This window comes from Telmatherina bonti (assembly GCF_933228915.1).
Source record: "Telmatherina bonti genome assembly, chromosome: 15".
In the NCBI taxonomy this organism is placed as follows: domain Eukaryota; kingdom Metazoa; phylum Chordata; class Actinopteri; order Atheriniformes; family Telmatherinidae; genus Telmatherina; species Telmatherina bonti.
The window spans coordinates 24,773,073-24,795,233 of record NC_136613.1 but is presented as its reverse complement, the minus strand read 5'-3'; positions in this window follow the sequence as shown (position 1 = coordinate 24,795,233).

The following is a 22,161-nucleotide window of genomic DNA, read 5'->3' as shown; positions in this document are numbered from 1 at the left end:
ATCACGTTACCTCTTTAGCTAATTAGCATTAGCCCGTTAGCTTTCTCAAAACATTAAACAATAAAATATAAATGTAAATTGTACATTCAGAATTCACCTAGCATTCATACCTGTTCGCCTTCCAGCTAGATGCTTATAATAATAATAAAGGAATTTTCACCAACAACGACCATTTACACATAAGACGTCTACATTCCAACCTTGCTTCTCGTCTCTGCGTTCAACTGCGCTGGTGCATTCATTCGCAAAAAGAAGGGAACCGGAAAGGAAACTTGTAAAAACGCCTTCACAATAAAGGTAAGCATGATACAATTTGCTATGAAACTCCAGTTCACAACTTAAAGTAGAAAATCAAGAATATTAGCCACATACTATATGTAAATAAAAGTATTACATAAAGAGAGCGATCTGGGACATTTACATGGTTGGTGTTTTTTAGGTGTATAGAATGAAGCTCTGTGGTGACTTGTAGGTGTTTCTCTTCGGCTCCAAAGACAATCACCTCAGTTTTGTTTTTGTTTAGCTATAGAAATGTTAGGCACATCCAGTTATTAATCTTCTCAATGCATTTACCAAGGTCCTTTACAGGTCCTCGGTCTCCTGGTGATGTTGTAATATATATCTGTGTGTCATCTGTGTATACATGTGTGCTGTCTTCTATTTGGCTTTAAAGCATTACATTTTACATATAGTTTTCAAACAACGCTGAAATGACAGCTTTTACTTCCAGGATAATGAAATCAAGGGTTTGAAAATTAAATATACCAATAACTAAGATGTCTTAAAATATGTTATAGATTTTTCTAAATATATATGTCATATAATTTAAAAGACAAGGTGTTGATACTGTTAATAAAATTTATAAGATTGTTTTCATATTTTTCTATTCATTTGGAAGTAATGACCACAACTTTCTTACAGTAGAAACACATTTTTCTCTGATGTTTTTTTTAAGCTAATCATACAGCTTGAGCCTTTAAATAATGCAACATATTAAAAAGAAAGGCAAAATTCATTGTCATTTGTTATTCATTGGTGAAAAGTTTACATGAACTTTTTATCTTACATCAGCTAGTTCTCTGAGAACACTCTAACTCTGTTTTATAATGTCCCATCCATTTTTAAACGGAGGGAAATGATGTATGGTTGTTGATCAAGGGAGGGTCACAGTGAAAGCTTTTTGCTCCCAGGATAATTAAATCAAGCTTTAAAATGTAAATATACCATAAAACAATATTGAGCTCCACTGGTTTTAATTGATGCCTGTCCTGAATGCTCGATGAGGCTATTAATTTTGACTGATGGCTCACTACAGCCACATGATCACTGCAGCTGGCCGGATGGTGGAATCCTTCACACTCCTACCTAGTGGTGAGAGGATGGTTGAGACTCAATCTTTTTAAGGTGTAAAACTAAAAATCCTATAAACGACTGCTGATATATTTACAGATGAATATATGCTAAACATATATTCATTCATCTGTTACCACATATATGTTACCATATATGTGATACCAGGCACTTTGAAACTGAAGCCACAAACAAGCACAAGGTCTTCTCACATTGCATCCCAGCATCAGGCTTAACCCCCACCACTCATGAAGAGCACTATGACCAGGCTCTATGCAGTCTGGCTCCTACAGGGTGAGAATGTCAGGCTTAAGCTGATGTTATATTGATAACCAATGACAGTTCAATTTGCAGGGCGCCTCCAGTTGATGTCATTATGACCTCCCCTGTGTGGTATTTTCTGTCTGGCTTTAGAAAATACCATGGATGGATGTGGGTTTTGAGAACTGACACAAGTTGGAACATTTCCTAAGTTTTTTATATCAAAGTTATTTATTTAATTCATTTTTACATGTTTATTTATTGATATGACAAGCCCAGAAAAGAGCAAAAAAAAAAAAAAAAAAAAAAAAAGGACATAAAAGGATATTTAGGCTTATAATTTACCATGAATGTCTGTTTTATTTATTTTTCTTTCTTTTTCTTTTTTTTTAATCTCACCAGTGTTTTAGCTCCACATAAAGTCATAAAACATGTGCTTGTGATAAAAATCACACATCATTTTGAGGTAAGATTACCATTTACGTTGAGTTTATGAACTGTTAAGTCTCTCCATTTTTATGTGAATTTATAGAGCTGTACTAGTGTGGTTGTGTATGTGTGTGTGTGTGTGTGTGTGTGTGTTAGTTCAGATTTATGATTTATTAATGAAGGAAAGAAGGCCTTTTTTATTCAGCTCTTCCTGCTCCAATAGTCTTTACCAAAGCAAAAAATGAAATTTGCTGCATTATTCATGGGCACTAATACTGAAGCCATTTGTCCCATTGAAAGTGGTAATATGATGTGATTTTTGATAATACTTAATGATATATCTGCATTGAGGTATTCTATAAAGCTGCTTTTAAAGACAGAAGACAGAAAAAAAAACACCTTCTTCATTAAATAATGTGATTTAGTTATATATTTAGTATGAGGGAGATTGTAATGATGACATTCCTAAGTTAATGACGCATAAGCAACTGTAATGCTAAATGGAAGTGGAAAAGTTTCCTGATTCATTTTCATATTGTGGAAAAAACAAAATAAAACACTTCACCTTCTAAGAAAGCAACGAGTCCGTCTTTCCTGAGTCAACCCTTTTCCCTCCTATAGCTGCTTCCCAGGCTGTCTCCTCATCTCTTCTCATCTTGTCCTTCATCCAACCTCCTCCCTGACTGCTTTCTGCATCATATCTTTCTCTCATATATATTTTTGCATATACTATAAATATAAGCTTTGTAATGTATTCAGCATAGCTTTCTAGTTTGTCTACATACCTTCACATTTTTTGTGCTTCTCCCCCATCTCTTCTATTGTACATACACACACAAACACACATTATGCCTATATTTACTTCCCTACAGGACAGGTGGAGTGGCTTGTTCATGAATGTCGGTGAAGATTGACAGCATCGACCAAAGTCATGAATTATGAAATCACACTTGTGTATTCATTTCAGAACAACTCCCTGAAACAACAGGAAAAAACACAAATATGCTGTGTGAAATATGTGTGCTTCACTTCGCCCTAAGTGACTGCTAAAAATGGTTTGATAAACTAACATTTAAGTTTTTTTTTAAAAACTTCTAAAATTTTAACTGTGCCATAGCGCTTTATTCCGATTTCTCTAAAGTATTAAGAAACTGTAGCACCCAGCTTGCCATTCATTTTACCTAATTATCCTTGGCTAATTAAGGTGAAGGAAAAGCAATCAAAATGGCTACACCTGTCTAATTACATACAAGTCAAACTATGTGGGGTTGGCTCCCAGAAAAGGTGATGATAGTCTCAAAGCTGGACTACTGAGCTGACAACCTGTTTAATTAGATTATAAAAGGAGCTATAAATTAATTAATGCATCATGACTGACTGGTATTGGATGCTTTTTGGCCAGAGTTGACAGAATCTTTCAAGACTTGTTGAATAAAAATGTCTTCTTCTTTCAAGATTCTTTCAAGGACATAATATTATGTATATATATATATATATATATATATATATATATATATATATAGGGAACACTTAAACAAGACAACGTAACTCTGAGTCAAACACACTTCTGTGAAATGGAACTGTCCACTTAGGAAGCAACACTGATTGACAATCAATTTCACATGCTGTTGTGCAAATGGAATAGACAACAGGTGGAAATTATAGGCAATTGTCAAGACACACCCAATGAAGGAGTGGTTCTGCAGGTGGTGACCACAGACCTCTTCTCAGTTCCGATGCTGATGTTTTGGTCACTTTTGAATGCTGGCGGTGCTTTCACTGTAGTGGTAGCATGAGACCGAGTCTACAACCCACACAGGTGGCTCAGGTAGTGCAGCTCATCCAGGATGGCACATCAATGCGAGCTGTGGCAAGAAGGTTTGTTGTGTCTGTCAGTATGTATGTAGTACTAAATGTTTAGTAAAAATATTTCATAAATTCAGATGTACGTATTACTTTAGTGTTCCCTTTATTTATTTATTTTTTTGCAGTATATTTTTGCCTTCATGCAGCCCAACTCTTATATTTGTCATTACCGGAATTATTTAAAGTTCAACTGTAGCGGTGACTACTGGTGATTGTTTTATTTGTTAGCCTATAGAATCATGGCCGTTCTAATGTTAATCCGTGGCTGATATATTTTCTTGACAGTTTGTAAAAAGCATTTAAGCATTTAAGCTTGTGGGTGGAAAAATAAATTTGTAATAAGGAAGCTATAGTGTCATCCCAAAAGTAGGATCACTACTTTACTCATGATTTATGATACATTTTCCAAAATTAAGCTTGGATGCGAGAGGATCCAAACACAGAGAGTAGAAATGATGAAATTACTTTTTTATGAATAAAGCAGAATCGGGGCTTTGCTGAAAGAGATATAGAAGAAAAACAAAGAAAACAGTTTAAAAACAAAAACAAAAAAATAAAAAGAAACATTACTACAGCAATTCATTGCCAAATTTCTGCTGAATCTGGCAAACAAGAAAAGGTTAGAGTGGTTGCTACCATTTCATGACAAAAGCACTGCAGTTGTTGGCAGAGCAGAAATTAAGTTTAAAAAAAGGATTAGCCTTTTGAGTGCGTCAAAACAAAACCAACCATTCATAAAATTGAGTTTAACCTGAAACCATCCATGAAACCTGCAGAATGTATAAAACTGGCGTGAGAACAAGATGACATAAAACCAAAAATATAATAAAACCCACAGAGCATGGCATATAATTGCAGTATTTTGCATCAGTCATCTCCATCCCATACTGAGACCTTGCTCTCTCAGCCTCTGGGATGTAACACCAGTCTCATATTAACTGCTCTTTCAGTATTTTGGACCTAAGGCAGCATTGGCAATAAATAGACCTGCTTGGTCCATTATCAGCCTGGTCCAGCGGGAATCCGAAACCTGGGATTCAGGCTCTATTGGCACCTGTGTTGGCATTTTTAGGCATTCTGAGAGCTGCAGCCTGGGGCCTGATGATAGAGTGACTTCAGTGTTATAAAGCAACTGATTGAAATCAACTGGAAATCAACCCCATCTACCTCTCAGGGAAGAATCCTGATGGTGCTGCCATTTACGTCTCCTTATTTTGCTGTCCTGGAACACAGACAACTGGCACTGTGTTGAAAGAAGGAAGGTAGAGCACCACAGCATCTATCTTTAAAAGGAGAGGCAGGAAAAAGAAAAAAACTGTACCCTTCCCTGAATTACTGGTGATATTAAAATGATGTAATGTTGAGAAATTTGGGGTGAGATGCAGCAGATACATGTATTATTTTTAGTACAGAATGTAGAAACTGTTCCAGTCCGTTATTACCGTGTTCATATTGGATGACTGAGCATGTAACAGTTAGCATTCCCACTTTGCTATCCCAATGCAGATAAAATACATCTACATATCTACATTGCAACATTAAGGGGCAAAGCACTGCGTCCCTTTTCCCTTTTTAGAATTTTATATTAACTTTCCTGTTAATGTTGAAAATGATCTAGTTTGGCATCGTGTGTTAGTAGCAAAAGTGTGAAAAGTGAACTTTCAGGATTTGGTACCAGTCCCTCGTGTAGCAATAATTGCAACCCAATGTTTTCACTTAGCTTTGATCAGTCTGGCACATCGGCCTGGAGGAATTAAACCATTCCTCATATAGAACATACTTAGCTCTGTGATGTTGATCAGCTTCTTGCATTACTCACATTTTGATTAGACTGATGTCAAGACTTTGATTTATTTTCATTTAACAATCTTATTGCATAATCCGTCGTGTTTAGACATTCAGCTTACCGGCTGCCAGAATTCATTGTTTCCTAAATGATGTCATGTTAGTTGAGCCAAGGTGCAGAAAAACAGGTCCAAACCATGACACAAATGAAGTGATGCCAAGGTCATGCTCTGCTGTTTCCCATGCTCCCTTATCTGGGCAACCTATTTGCACACTTCCATGTCTCATATTTACTGCAGCCACATTGCAACATGGTAATTCGCTTGCTCTTTTTTTTATGTCCCTCCATCTCACCAGAAGCCACGTGTGGGCTCCAGAGGAGTAATATTCATCACTCTAAAATAAACTGAGAACATTTGAGTGCAATGAGTGATCAGGATCAGGATCAGGAGCTGATACCAAACTCAATTTTCATTGAGTCTGTGAGTTTTGTTTGTGTCACATCAGTGTTTTAATGATGGGTGACTGGTGATAATTGGAAAAAGCACAGATAGGTCCCTATTCCAAAGAACTATCATGCACTAGTTTCTTAATTGTTTTCCTGTACCCATGAACATCAACATTAGCCAGTGTGAGAGAGGAACTTATAAACAATCCTGCCTCATTCAGCAGCTTTACACACCTCTCTGTTGGACTATGTGCATGTTGATCCTGGCAATGTTTAATGTCCTTCTTAAATTTGCAGCATTTCCACACATCCAAAATCTTTGCAGTTGGCAATGTAGATGTATTATTATTAATAATATAAGCTTTGATTCCTATTATGTTGTTGTATTGTGTTGGTAGATATCAGAATTTCATTGTGTACTTATATATCAAAAAGAAAAAAGAAAATTCGGATTTGGTGTACAATTGATTATACAACAAATTTTAACAACTGACTTTCTTTTTCTTTACAAAAAAACAAAAAGAAAAAAGAAAAGAAAAATAAATAATAAAAAAAAGAAAGAAACCCAAAGCAATGGTTTGGGCACCCTACAGTGCAAAATTTTAGAAATTTGTTTAGCATAATTACAGATCTTTTTTTTAAGCCAGCTCATTTGTTGTTTTGGAGATTTTCACCCATTCTTTAAGCAAAGTGCCTTTGATTTTGAATTGTTCTTGATTTGACACACTTGAACTTGGACCATTTATGTGCCTACAGAAGTAGCATGATCAAATCAATCTATTCTTTCCTCTACCATTAAAATATTACCTGTGGCACTGGCTGGAAAAAAAGACCAACCTGTAACATACCAATTTTCCCGTTAAACCATCAAGGAACTGTCCTCTTTATAAAATCCTACACCTCTCTTTCTCCACAACTAAACATCCATCCATCCATTCATCTTACCTGCATATTTCACTTCATATTTCACTTCATACTTCTACCTTTTAGACCCTTACTGTGAAAATGCACATATTATTTACAATATGAATTGATAAAATTATCTATTGAAAATGCTTTGCTATGATTTTCTCTTTTTGTGTGTGCAATATTTAGATTTTTTATTATTTGCAGAGTTCTAAATATTTGTAAGAGTCCATGGATACTATTAGTACAGGATGAAAAATACTTCTAAAGCTTCATCACCTGCCCTTTCATAAATAAGACTGGGATCAAATTAAAGTCCTACAGCAGCTAACTCAGGTTTGAGAACACATTAAATCACCAGTAAAATCTGCTTTGGAGTATAGAGCCGTATTCTGCTCTTTAACTGCTTAAAGCAAACTATGCTTATGTGTTGTAAATTAATAATAATGATAATAAAAATTAAAAATAAAATTAAATAAAATTAAATAATAATAATAATAATCATTTGTATAATAATAATAATAATAATAATAATAATAATAATAATAATAATAATAATAATAATAATAAAGGCTCACCTGACTGGTTTTGTTCAGAGGTTTCTATACTTTATTGCAATCATCATATTGACCAGTATCAGGAGAATTAGTTATTTCATTAATGTACCTTCAGAGCAATTTCTGCAGCTTAATTCAGTGGTCTTTTAACCTCTGTCTGTAAGTAGAAGAGCAGGATGAGGCCCACTCAGATCCACACTGCTGTGCTGTGTCTCTGCCAGTTCCCTCCCCTAGCCCTCCTCCCCACGTGTCGTCAGTGTGTTTGGTGTGTGTTTGTTTGGCGTTGTTTTGATCGCCGATGCTTGTGTGTTTGGGCTGTGCTGGCTGGGCGGTGAGCGTGCCCAGTGCAGAGCTGATGGCGTGCCAAGTGCTCCCTGCGGGCCGCCTGTGCCTTCCACTCTGCTCAGCCACTGTGAACACCGAGCCGACAGACTGCTGCAGGGGGAACACCACTTCCTTTCTCCTGCTCTTTCTCGCTCACATACACACAGCAAAGCTGCGTCCTCGCTCCAGATCAGCTCTTTGTTCCCCACCTCCTCTCCCATCCTACCCATTTAACTCCTGCTTATTTCTTTTCTCCTCTGAGCTGTTTTCTTTTAACTCTCCCATTCTTCTTTTCCTGTTTACCCAGCAACCACATTTTTGTAAAAACGTAAATTATGAAACAAAAAAGATCAAAATGTGAAAAATTGAGAAACATCTCCAGTCAGATAAAGTATTATAAATTAATTCTAACGAAATAATTTAAAGCAACTGTAACTGAAATAAAAATACAATAAAAGTACTTTTATGCCAAAAATGTGATGAATAGAAAAAAAAAAAGACTGTCAGCCATTTTAATTGATTCCAGTTTAAATTTATATCAGTCAACAACAGACTTCAGAATTGCACATATTTATGTTATAGTTGTTCAGGAATGACCCCTCCTTTTGGGTTTATTTGGAAACCATTGCCATGGCACAGAACTGCACTACCTACTGTTCATTAACATTTAACTCTAATTACCAGGCTCATTAAAGCATTGAATTAGCAGCAAAATTCTTTCAGCCTCCTCACTGTGCTTAATCGTTAAGCAAATGGAGCGTCACAAGTTTGAAGTGATTACTATTGAGATGTAAGTGCCACGGCCCCATGAAATGTCACTCTGCTGCCCTAAAAAGGAGATGGAGGAAGGACTAGAAGTAATTTACTTCCACTCGGTAGGACAGATGCTTTGTGTGCACACACTGAGGTCAGCTCTTCCTTCAAACATCACTCGGCTATTATCCTATAGCTGCATGCTGCGAGAGACTAAATGTTCAGAGGGCAAAACACATTTACATCCAAAAACTAAATGCTGAGGTGTCACATTATGGTGCAATGCAAACTTTTACATACTATAACATGTGTGCACTGCTGCTCGGTCAAGATTAAACAACTCCTTCCTTCTCTTTATCCTCCCAGGTCGCAACCTTGAATAGGCAATGTCAAATAAATTGATCGGCTCATCTTCTGAAGGAATGAATTAAGCAGGAACAGAAAGTTCTGACATGCATTCAAATGCAGACACACATGGATTTCTGCATGAATATTTGTAACACTGTGTCACAGCATACCTTCACACCTTTTCAACTTAGACATTTGAATAACTGGATTTCAAAAAGGACAGTGCCATTGCGGATGCCACGCATGAAACATTGATCATGCCTGTTTTTGCATGCATATATGTGTAGGTGGACTCCTTTGGGGCAAAATCATTCAGTATTTGTAACACAGTCTGAATACATTAATATTCAGACTGTATTAGTTCTTGCTGTGGTTCTTGGAAAACTTGGGGAAAAAAAGGGTTAATGATAAAGAAGTGAGGTAGTGGAGGAATACAAGTACTTGGACAACAGATACTTCCGGAAATGCAACATGGAAACAGGTTATAAAAAGGGAAATAACAGACTCTACATTTTAAATAATCTAAGATCAGGTGATGTTTAAGTCTGCTCTGGAAAATGCAATCAGCTTTGCGGCCGTCTGTTGGGGCATTCACTAACCAAAGACTTGAAGAGTCTCAACTAACTGATAGAAAGCTGGTACTCTGACACCACTGTAGCTGATTGTGGAGGCAAGGATGCTACACAAGCTGCTGAAAATAAAAAGAATTGTTCTCACCTTTGACAAAACCCAAAAAGAAACATCGGAATGTGTTAAGTGACAGGATTCTTCTAGGTTACCACAGGACAAAGTCATAGGAGATGATCCCTGGTAGCATCACCATATAAAACAAATATTATCTTTCAATTAATTACTAATTACTTCAAAGTAATTACTTTATTTATTACTAATGCTATATCTAATAATAGTAAGAAAAAAGAAATTCCACCACTGCTGTGTTTTTGGATGTAGACTTACTGATTTGAACTGCTGCAATATTTATATTTGTGCTTTTAAAGTGCCTAACAGTGTCTTTCTTGAAATTCATGAAAGGTGTTGCATCATCCTATGCACCTAAAGCTACAGAAAAAAACATAAACATGAGAAAAGTGGGAGTGTAGCTAGATTTGGTTTTCAAAATGTCAATTAGAAAAAAATTCCATGCAGTGCATGTTTCTAGGAACTGTGCCTTAGTTATTGTTGATAAAGGAAAGAACACATTTGAACACTCGAACAAAATTTGCAGGGCGCATATGGATGTGTTTGTACTGGTGGATGATGTGGAGGTTTTTAGACGCAGGTGGATTGTGTATTGTAGCTAATATGATGGAGTGTTGGTGTTTGCTATGTTTTGGACTGTATGATCATAGATAGTGTAGTCTGGGGTGGGTATGTAAAATAAGTTTTACACCTCTTTCTACTCTTTTTCAAACATGTTGATGATCCATTGTTAATTTTTCTTTTTTTTTTTGCATCACGTGTGACCGCTTAATTTTGTTTGCTTTGTTGTTTGGTATCTATGTTTGAGTTATAATCTAACTACCGTTTGAAATAAAGAAATGAATAAAAAATATTAGAAAAAAGACCAATAAATTCATTGTGATTCGTCTTGCTACTCAGACATACTAAAACAGAAAACACGTAATAAGGATTTTAGTCATGTTGTTATTTAGATTATGAAATTAGCATTGAGAGACATTAAAAATGGATTAATATCATCAGTATTTCTTTCCTTTTAATTTGAACTTTTAGTTTTGTTCTTCTTTCAGATGTTATTTAGTTCCTTATTTCTTAAAAAAAAAGAAAAAAGCCACCAGTTTTTGTCAAATATGACAACATGTAACATGTCTACAAAGTAAAAATCTAAAGTGTGATCAACAGAATTTCTTGAAGAGGAAGTCCCCCTGCTGCACAGCGCAGAGCTGGAGATGCCATGGGTGTTTTACTGAAAAGCAGCAGGAGACAGAGTTAATGTGGTGTATCACTATCTGAAAGACCTGCTCCTATTACAAGCCACTCATCTTCGACAAACTCTCCCATGACTCTTTCCACCTCCACACTTCTGTCTCTATCCGTCTCCATAAGTCTCACCTCTCTCCATTTCATGGATGTTTTCTTCTTCTATTTGCTTGACAAGACAATGGATAATAACCCTGGAATAGCACAGAGACCGGCAAATGAGAGTAATCAAGCTGTCTTGTCCTGGTGGCGTTCAGGTTCACTCATCAAACCCTAATTATCACCCTGGAAACCAATGTTCCGCTTTAATTGTTCTGATGAATGAAATATTATAGAGAGGAGTCGGGCCGCAGCCGAGCGGAATAACAGCTTTTAGCCATAAAACACAGCAGAGTAGAAGGAGGATGAGGATGAGGAGGAGGAGGAGAAGTGAAGGTGACTGAGGAGAGAATGAGGGAGTGTAATAGCTGGAAAAAGTCTCGGATGAAAATAGTTCAGAAGAGAAAAACAAGAGCAGCGGAAAAACGAAAAAGAAGGAAAGTGGAAAATGAAATCAACATGAAAATGTGAAAGTGCGGTCTCATTGTTTTAAGATAGCGCACAAGGGATGTCTGACAAGCAAATGAGACTAATTTGCACCCAGAGCTGTTTTACATCGTTCCCAGGCGAGATGTACCAATACAGAAGAACGCCGACTTATCAGCTCTGAATATCCATCACTTATGTTCGTCTTGTTAGTTTCCAGTTACCAAATTCAAAATGCCGCAGTTTCTTTTATTCACTCTTTATTTTCTAAAACATTGAGAATATGAGCATGATCTTTCTTTTTCATTTATCCATACATTTTTTTTTTTAGTTCTTTTGGATTAGATTAGACATATGCATAACAAACCTCGAGGAAACAAAAACCCAAGAGGACACAAAATGACATGGTTACACACAACATCTGCCAGCCAACTTTGTGCCTACGAAATTGTTCCTTAAGGCTGTCTAAATGAAGGATTCCTTTCCAGTCGTGCACAGCGGCATGCATGCAAATGAACTTTTTCTCTGAGTATATTTGCAATCCCTTAAAGTTTCATTCAGATAAGTTTATACCCAGACATGTTGCTGAAATATTTCATTGGAATGAGTGCATGCTGTCATTAATAATGAAGTACACTGGACATATTCTCAGAGGTTTGTCGCTGCATTGATATCAGTTTCTCTCCACCCCATAGATGTGGCCTGTGTAGAATCAGCAGGGGAGGAGCCGTGCAGAGAACACAGGGAGATGTCTCACTGCATCAGAGAAACAGGAGACTGACATTATACACATATACATACACAGAGCAATTTTTATTTATGATTTTCTGCACAAACAAGCACACAAGGGTACATGCTAGCAACATTAAGGACACCTTCATCTCCATTTCCACACCTCTTGTTCCCACTAAGATTCCAGTGGTTGGATGGACAGATGGGCCGCTGTGCAGTGCACGTGTAGATGTTTGTTTTATTGAACAGATGGTAGCTGAAAAGACTGTCAATGTTCTTAAAGTTTATTTTAAATGGAAATTAAAGAAGAGGATGTCAGAAAACAAACTTTGTAGAGTAAAGAATTGCTAAAAGATAATTGTTGTATGTAGAAAGACACATGGGGTCTCTAATTAAATATAATAAACAATTACAAAACGTTTTACCACAGAAGAACAATATGAACATGGGGAGTTACTATTAGCCAGATCAGTAGTTGGTAAATATGACAGCATAGTTAAAATACTTCACCCAGGGGCGATTCTAGGAGGTTTAGGGGTGCTGAGCATCTAGAGAGCTGTTTGGCTAGGTAAGATATGCATATACATATATATATATATGTAGATGCTCAGCACCCTTATGTATATACACACCTTTTTAAACCAGGTAGTTTGTTGTTTCTATACTTATAGTTTGTTTGATTTGTTCTTTATTAAAAAAAAAAAAAAACAACTCGCATACAAAAAAAAAAAAAAAAAAAAAAAACAACTCACATTTTAGGCTTGCTTTGCTTCAGTCTAGGGGGACTGCCTATGACTATGACTATGACTACGCCTGTGACTTTACTTAATGTGTTACTTACAGGTCCCCAAACCTCAAACCTCTTTGGCATCAAAATATATAAGGATGTAATATATTATGGGCACCCCTAGTGCATCCTCAAACCAATACAATGAATGAATTTTATTCGAACATCAACCGTAAAAAGACATCTTCATATTGAAGCACAGATATCCAAGCATACCTGAATGTAGCAGCTGCCGCAGCTTAAGAACAGGCCTCCACTCAGATTAGCAAAGGACGGGGAGTGAAGCATGGTAAACAGCAGAAGTGCGTTTGTCAACACTAGAACAACCAGCCAGCCCTACAATAAATTCCCTTCATATTATTTTGACATAGTCAATATAATTTAAACTGCTTTATAAAACTAAGTATAAAGCAAAGATTGTAGCTTGTTTTCCAGACAATAAGAAAATCTGAACTTTTGCTCAGCAGGTTCGGCTATATGGAGAGGAGTGTAGGTTGCTTATATTACCATGACCACCTACAGTAAACCACTCAGGACTTCCAGCCATCGCAGATCACGTCTCTGCTCCTGCAGAACTTGCACATGGCTTTGCAGCGTAGTTGACAGAATTGAATTATTTTTTTCTCCAGCTTCTGAGTACCTGAACCTCATCCTTTTAAATGTCTGCTGCATATTTGGATTTTGCTTCATTCCAGCTTGTTTCACCTGCCCTGCTGGATGTTCTCCTTCGTAAACTCCGCTAGACATTCCTCCGTCAGCTGCTGCAGAAACTCCTTCCAGCTGTTTCACTGCACGCCTTGGTGATGTGGACATTTATTCCAACAAGGTCCAGTATGATGTAAAATCCAGCATGGATCCATGTCTGGATATTACTCTGACAGAATAATTCCACATGATCTGATCCTGAATGTCAGGAAACTAATTACAGAATAGTGCAAGTGGTTTATCATATTTCCTCTGTTCTTTACATACTAAATATTAAAACAACTTTTAAAAAAATCATAGTTTTAGGAAAAGTAAGGGAAAGCAAGGTTTCATGATTTGATTTAACAGTTATTGAATATATAATAGTACCTGACAGTCTGTGGTTTGAGTCCTGCTCCCCCACGCTACTGCAGCCCCAATGGGGACATGATTGTTCTCTGAGGGCCGGTCCCAAGCCCGGATAAATGCAGAGGCTTGCTTAAGTAAGGGCATCTGGCGTAAAACATTTGCCAATTAAACTGTGCGATAATTCGCTGTGGTGACCCCTTTAGAAGGACAATCCAAAAGGGAAACACCAACATGGAAATGCAACAGTGAAAATGACATATAGCCGATCCAGTAATTATTGGAACCTCACAGTCAGCATTGGGGGCAGCAAACATGAAACAGCTTAATAGAAATTGAGCTGTAGATTTGGTTGCAGGTGAATATTCATGTGAGTTACACCACAGCAGCCCGGCTGCATTTCATCTTGAAAATGTTCTTTATTCATCAAAGCTAACCAGAAAGTAGATCTTCAATAGTGTAGTCCAGCTAATTATTCTTATAACTTAATATCAGCTTCATGAATATAATGTAAAGGTCACCCTGTGATGGACTGGTGACCTGTCAGGGTCTACCCTGCCTCTAGCCCAATCATTTCTGGGATAGACCCCAGCTGCCCCATGGAAATTATTGATTGAATGAATGAATGAATAAATGCAAATATTACCTAATAAAATGACCGTGCCATCTTCATACATGCCAGGGATGTCTAATTCCCGGGCTCAAGGGGTCCTAACCTCCACGTATGACATTTTTTTCCACCTTCTACACACCTGGATCATTTATGCTGAATGGATATTGACAAAGCTGACTTAAAAAAACCTCTGTACTTTTCTGATCAAGTCTTGATTATGGTTTAGAAACTACCATTGGCATTATGATTAGAGAGTGTTTTTAAAGCCAGCTCAAGACCTACCTATTTAATTTGGTTTTTAACTAGTATTTTATTTTATTTAATAGTTTTTATCTACTTATTTAATAATTTCTTTATTTTTATTTTATGTTCTTAGCCTATGTAATTTGTTATCCTTAAACTGTGTCTCCAGTGTTCCTCGGTTGGGGCCGCTTGCACTGGGGGCTGCTATTGGCCCTGACTGAACCAGCCTGGTTGGACTGTGGGTGTTCAGTGCTGCTGTGGGCCCCTGCTGACCTGCCACGAGGTGGTTGCTTGTGTGGAGATGCTCAGGCCTGGGGCTGTTGGCAGGATCTGGTGCAGGCAACCTCTTGAGATGGTGTTTACTGACTTAGGGTCCTCTGAGAGGGAGAGAGAGGGGGTGTAGGGAGTTTTTAAGTCTGTAAAGCACTTTGCGTGATATTTTTGACATATGAAAAGTGCTTTATGAATAAAAATTTGATTTTATTTGATTTAACCAGATTTGATTTGGTTTTAGGTTATTGTAGCCACTTAAGTTGTGAATAATGGCTTAGAAATTAAAACGAAATGTTTTATTAAGGTTTTAGTCCATTTATATGTCGCACCCTTTACCAAATCTGTGCCCCTGCCTTGTCCTCACAAAATCTTTTTTTTGGATACGCGACTGAAAACAAGCAGCCACAACAGATTATGAAACGCAACCAACCCACATCTAACTAATCATTTTATATGCAACTTTTTTTTCTTAGCAGACTAATGAAACATGAATCATTTATTCCTATTGTTTGAATGATACCTGCATGATAATGAGCAGTGGATACAGAAGTCTTAATTGCAGTGGAACTTTACATTTAAGCAGAAAAGTGTAGTGACCTAGTGGCATTTACTTAGTGTTCACCAAGCTGAACACATATGACATGTTTAAATTAGTCATTTATAGGAAAAATAAAAAAAAAATCTAAAACTGCACAAGCAGTACATTGGGGACTGTTTCGGCAACTGGTGATAAATCACTCCTAAATTGCATATTCAAACTATTAAGCTAACAAGGCAGTTGGCAGGGTGGGTTAACTTCAAACAGCACGAGCAAAGCTAGTAGGAGGAGCGTGCAGAGTGAGTTGAATTTTAAATGGAAAGGATCATAGAACCAGCATGTTTCTCCCAAACCAAAACATTTCATACCTAATGTCGTTTGTCCTTGGGGAACTTTATTGAGGTTTGACAACTCTGTTTCAGCTTATGTACCAAATAAAAGAGAAAGATAAAAAAGCACAGATCAGGTTCATCATGCCTCTGGGTAGGACTGTGCAGCATAAATAGCAGTGCGTCATAAATTATACACATAATAAAAATCACTCTTTGACTGATAGAGATTTATACTGGTTCCAGTTTTCTGGAGCAAGGCTCTTAAAATGGCTTGGGATCAACAAAAAAGGAGTCCTTGACATACAAAAAGTAATTAAATCTTTGATTAATCCTGTAATAAAATTTCAATAAAAATATGGAAATTTTCCAGAACAAATCTATAATTATTTTATTTTGCAATTACATGAGAATTAATTGTATGTTAAAAAATATTTTGTTGATGAAACATTAAAAGACTAAATCTAAGAAGTTTAAATGATAAAACCCAGCTCAAACTTACCAAACTGTCAGTAAAAGCAAAAGTAAACTAAAGCAATCCAAATGACATAAAGGGAAGCCGGGAAACACAGCAAATGTTTAATGCAGTGGGTTTAATGGGAGGCAGTTTTCTGTCTCAGAGCTGACAGTTGTTTGCAACTACAACCATTCACCTTGTAATCATGTTATCTGTGACACTATAAAAATAAGCATGTATTTGGTGATTTTATGGCACAAAACAGAAGCAAATAGCAATGCAGCTACTGTATAATATTGTTTCAAGTCCTGGAAATTAGATGTCTTGTTCATGTTGAGGGCAACAAGTCCTTGCCTCTTATCTGCAGTCCAGCTGAGTCGGTTGGTTCTATCAGCAGGCTGTTATCTCAGTGCCCTCATAAACCCCAGCAGTGTATGAGCTACCTGGGCCTTATCAGAGTCTGTCCTCCCAGAGAAGGATCCATGGCCACTGGGCCCTCACCGACCCTGGATCGACCTCTGTTTGGTAGTGTCCTTTTTTCTTTCTTACATTATATATATATATATATATATATATATATATATATATATATATATATATATATATATATATATATATATATATATATATATATATATATATATATATGTAAATAAAAAACAAACAAACTGACATAATCTAACATTTCTGCAACACTGATGCAGAGAAATATGGCTATTTCACCACTGCTACATCATAAGCTTGAATTAAATTCATCATCTAGCAACACTGAGCTGTCAAGATGTGTACATTAGTCTAATTAAAATGACTTATCTTCACATAAATCCAGTAAATCCTCCATTAAAAAGCAACAGTGTTTCTGCATATGTCTAAATGCATAGATGTCATATTAGTATTCATAGTATGCTGTAGTTTGAAAATCCAGTTTGCTACTGCTAACCAGTTATTTCTTAAAAATTAAGAACAGGCATTTCAAAAAAACAAAACAAAAAAAAATAAAATAAAAACCAACAAATTATTAAAACTAAAAAGGGCTCTGTGCTCAAATTGTGAACAATATCTGAGTAAACAACAACTCAGCCTTGCCAAAAGTCAAATGAACTCCACTGAGTAATGAACACAATGCACAGATAAATAAATTTCCTTTTACTGGATGAAAATCAAACTGAAAAATAAAACAAACACATAATTAAAAGGGAAAGCCAAAATATCTGGGGATTGTAGAGTAAAATTGAAGGTACAGAGTGGTGAAAAAAAATAACAAAACAAAATGAGCATTGAGACATGTCATCCTCTGGCAGCTCATTTGTGTATTTGTGTATGTTAAAGAGAAGAAATTAAAAGGAAAGGAAATTAAATGTCACTGCTGGATGATCCTCCAACCAGGTTTTTCCAATTAAACTCCTGTGAGGCAAACAGCTTACTTAACACAGCTCTGATATCTATGAAAGCTGAGCAGAAGAGCAAATGTGTGTGTATATATATATATATATATATATATATATATATATATATATATATATATATATATATAAATGTGTATATATATATATATATATATAAATGTGTATATATATATATATATATATATATATATATATATATATATATATATATATATATATATATATATATATATATATATAATATATAGGCTTGTATAATTATATATATATATAATTATACTTAGATTAGTGTCCATTACAATCAATGAAGGCTTGTCATCACATGACATTGTAGAGAGTGGTCGTCACTGCCATTTTTGCCAAATGATACAAAACTAAATTTTACAAATGGTAAAACCATAATCACTATCTCACTGTCAAAACCATCAACATCAAACAACACAAAAAAAATCTTATTGGTTTAAATTTCATATAGAATTCATTAGCAAGAAATGTAAAACATGGAACATCTTCCATATTCATTAAAGTTGACAGGAAAATGAAATAAAACAGTAAAGACCTTTGATGACCTCCTACTTTCACAAAATTACCTGTCTCTCAGTGGGATGATTAAAAAAAAAGGATGTTGATGTGCAAGTAAACCCGCTGAGAGCCTGCTAATTGACAGACTCAAGAGACTGCACTGTACGGGGCTGCTGGTATTTTAGGTAGCTGTGTGGTGAATGTAGTGACTGGTGGGTTTACAGTGGCAGTAATTATTGGAGTGGCGGCGGTGACAGCCCTACTAATGAGTGTTGACAGCCACACCCCCATGGCTGTTTATTCTAATCGCCTAAACATCAGGCATGGAATGGATTCGTTTTTGCACTCAAACACAAATACACACAAGTGCGTTCACTCAAGCCTGATCCCTGCCACAAACGCATGATGTGCACGTCTGTGCATGCACATAAACACACAGGCGTGCCTCAAAGTATTTGCACTACTATTAAAATTACTCTTGAAATGCAGGGTAGGATTGCAGAGCCATAAATTTATATTCTGATGCTCCTTTGTAATGTAATATACTCCATCCAGCTGTAACAGTTAGAGATTACATGTCTTGCTCTGACACAATGTAACCACATATATAGTTTATTCAATAGGATCTCTTGGATCATAAAACTGGCAAAAATGCAAACAATTATATTGAAGAAAAATTCGCTAATCAAACTAACATAGTTTCACTTCTCACATTGTTAGAGCATATTAAAAAAATAAAGCTAAACTAAGTTACGAACCGTAAACTGTGACTGCGGACTTACTGAATGACCTTTTGTGAGCTAATCGTGCACCTTCAACTGCAATTTCTATCTTGATAGTGACACGGCCTGAACAGAAATATGTGCAGTTGTTTGTTTTGTACGAAAACAAGAGGCCTAGCGAAGTAAAGCAAGAGTTCACATTTGTTTGATCATTATATTGTGACAACTTATCTGGTTCTAATTAGGAAATAATGAATTATATTAGCAACAAATCCTGTTCCTTTCTAATTAGTGGCTCTGGGACCAGGTTTGTCGTTTATGAGACGTTCGAGAATGGAGTAATTACATTGTATAAATCAATTACGGCCTTCCATTTGTGTACACTGTGTTTTCCAAAGCAGATTAAATGGTGCTTATGATACAGAAAGAAGATGTCCAGCACACTGTGAAGTGGGAAATTAAAAGGAGGAAGTGGGGGGAAGGGGGACGTAAAGGGAGGGAGACAGAGAGGAGAGAAGACAGAGGAATCAAAACAGGGCTACAAGGGCAAGGACATGCTGAGAGGATAATTTGCGCTTCCAACTCGGTCTCTCACATGGAGGCAGGGAGACAGATGTGTGCAGAAGGGCAGAAAGAGAAATTTAGAAAAAAAAAAAAAATGCTTGGCCTGGTTTGATCAATGTGAGCTTTGGAATTCAGAGCATATGACATTTTTTTGACAAGTACATTTTTAAGATGAAGTAAATTTAGAAACATTGTTTTCCAAATACTTGAGCACACAAATAAAATTACATAATGTCATAGTTTGCTCAGAAGACTGAAAATAATCATCGCTGACCAGTTAACAAGTCTTTGAATCATTTGAGCCAAGTCTCATGTCACTCTGTGAAAAAAAAGACAAGTTTTTGTCGCCAGTTTGTCAATAGTAGCACCTGATGGAGGCTATAAAAGGTTCTACCAGTATTAAATCTTTACAACCCGACATATGTCAAGTCAAACAATGGTCAAAAGCATCTGTTGAAAGCAAAGGATGATGTACTAAAAAGTAGGGCAAATAAAGTTACAGGGTAGAAATTTGTTTCCTATATTTGGACCACATGAATATATTTAAAAGAAAAATAACCATAAATTTTACAAAAGTAAAATCTAAAAGAGCCAAAAAAAAAGTGCTCGGTGCATCACAGAATAACCTCCAGCAAGCTAAGTCTATGCTAGTGTAACTAAAGGGATTACCTAACTGCCCTTAACTGTATGATTTATCAAAAAGAAGGTTTCAAGTATAACATACAGAGCCTATCTAACTCAACTCTAACTATCTAACCCCCAAACTAGCAGCTGGTTCCATCAGAAAAGAGCCTGATAATTGATGGCTTCAGACTATCGGCCGAGTCTTATTTTTAGGTACTGTGGATGGCAATGTTAAAAAATTGGGTTACTGTAAAAAAACATTTGGTTTCTACGGTATGTAGCTGATAAAATCAGAGGCATCTGTAGGGACTGAAAAAAAAGCAACAAAAAAGTGGCCGCTGTTTTTGCAGCACGTGACACAAAAACAAAATGTTTTTGGCCAAAGTAGTGAAAGAAACAAAATGGATCACCTGTGTCATTCAGAAAACTCATTAATGAATTAAATTGCATTAATAAATAAACATAAAACACATACAAATCAATGCTATTCCTTTAAAGAGACATTATGAACCTTATTAAAATTAAATACACCTTTAAAGTGGATTATTTTTAGAGCTCACTCTTTCTGTAATAACTGGATATTTTTAGGGGAGCTCATCTACTTTTTCATTCTTCCAGTTCTATTTTTAGTAAATGTATGTGGTGTAAAACAGACTACAGAGACAGAGTGATGATAAAATATGGGAGGAAGAGTTCACTAGGAAGATATACTGATAATTAAGGTAAAAATAAAAGACAGCTTATAGATAAATACTTACTTAACAAAAAACCTGTGTTCTACACGCTCCTCACATGTACATGTTCATGTACATGTATTGCAGTATTATAAAGGTATTATTTTGCAGTATTTTGGAATTAATAGATAAATAGAACCTAAACTATTTTGTTAAATGAAAATAATTAAAATAGCAGATAATAATTATTTGTTGTTAGTAAATTTCCCCTATAATGACAACATATTTTTACATTAAAATAAATTTTCATGTTTATTTAACCTGTTTTCTGGTAGGTTAATTTTAGTTTCATGCTATCTAAAGTACAAAAAAGGAGGGAGAGAGTGATGACAATGGCCTTCTTTTTAGTGACCAAGTCATAAATAAATAAAAAAGAAGTGGAGGCTTGCGTGACAAGAAGCGATTTAACAGGCCTCTCTCCTCTTTGGAAGGGGTTAGTGCTTTGGTCTGACTCCTCCTCGAATGTCACAGTTTCTGATGGTGACAGAGTTCGTTGGTGCAAGCACAACAAATGTTGAATGAATTTGGTGTGAATCCCTCACAGACTGACAAAGAGGAGGGGCGGAAATGGAGAGAGCTTTTAGCCATGCACACCATCGCACACATCAATCTATTATAGGATCAGGTCGGGCTGGGCTGAAAAAAGATATAGAGCGTCCTCTACTGCTGTCTGCAGACTTTTGCCTCCTGTTGGCTACTTTTGAAAGATGACAACATGGAGAATGGTTTAATGACATCAATTTAGTGAATTTACTGACATTCTTGCAATAGCAGACTATCGCATGCTTAATTCTGCACAGAAAAAGGCAGACACCTTGAGAGAAAGGATGCTACAGAAAACCTCGAGAGATTCTACAAGTAAGTCAGGGCATGAAATAAAAATTCAGATCACTTAGGACGGAGAGTCGGTAGCATTCCCCTGTCTGTGAAGTCTGTACAGAGACAACTCCATCATCAGCTTTGCTCAACAGCCAACGCAGAAAAGTGACTTCAAAAAGTGTTCAATAGAGTTTTTTTCTTTTTTCTTAACTTAGCAGCAGTTTCACCATTACTACAAAATTTTGCATAATTTAGAAC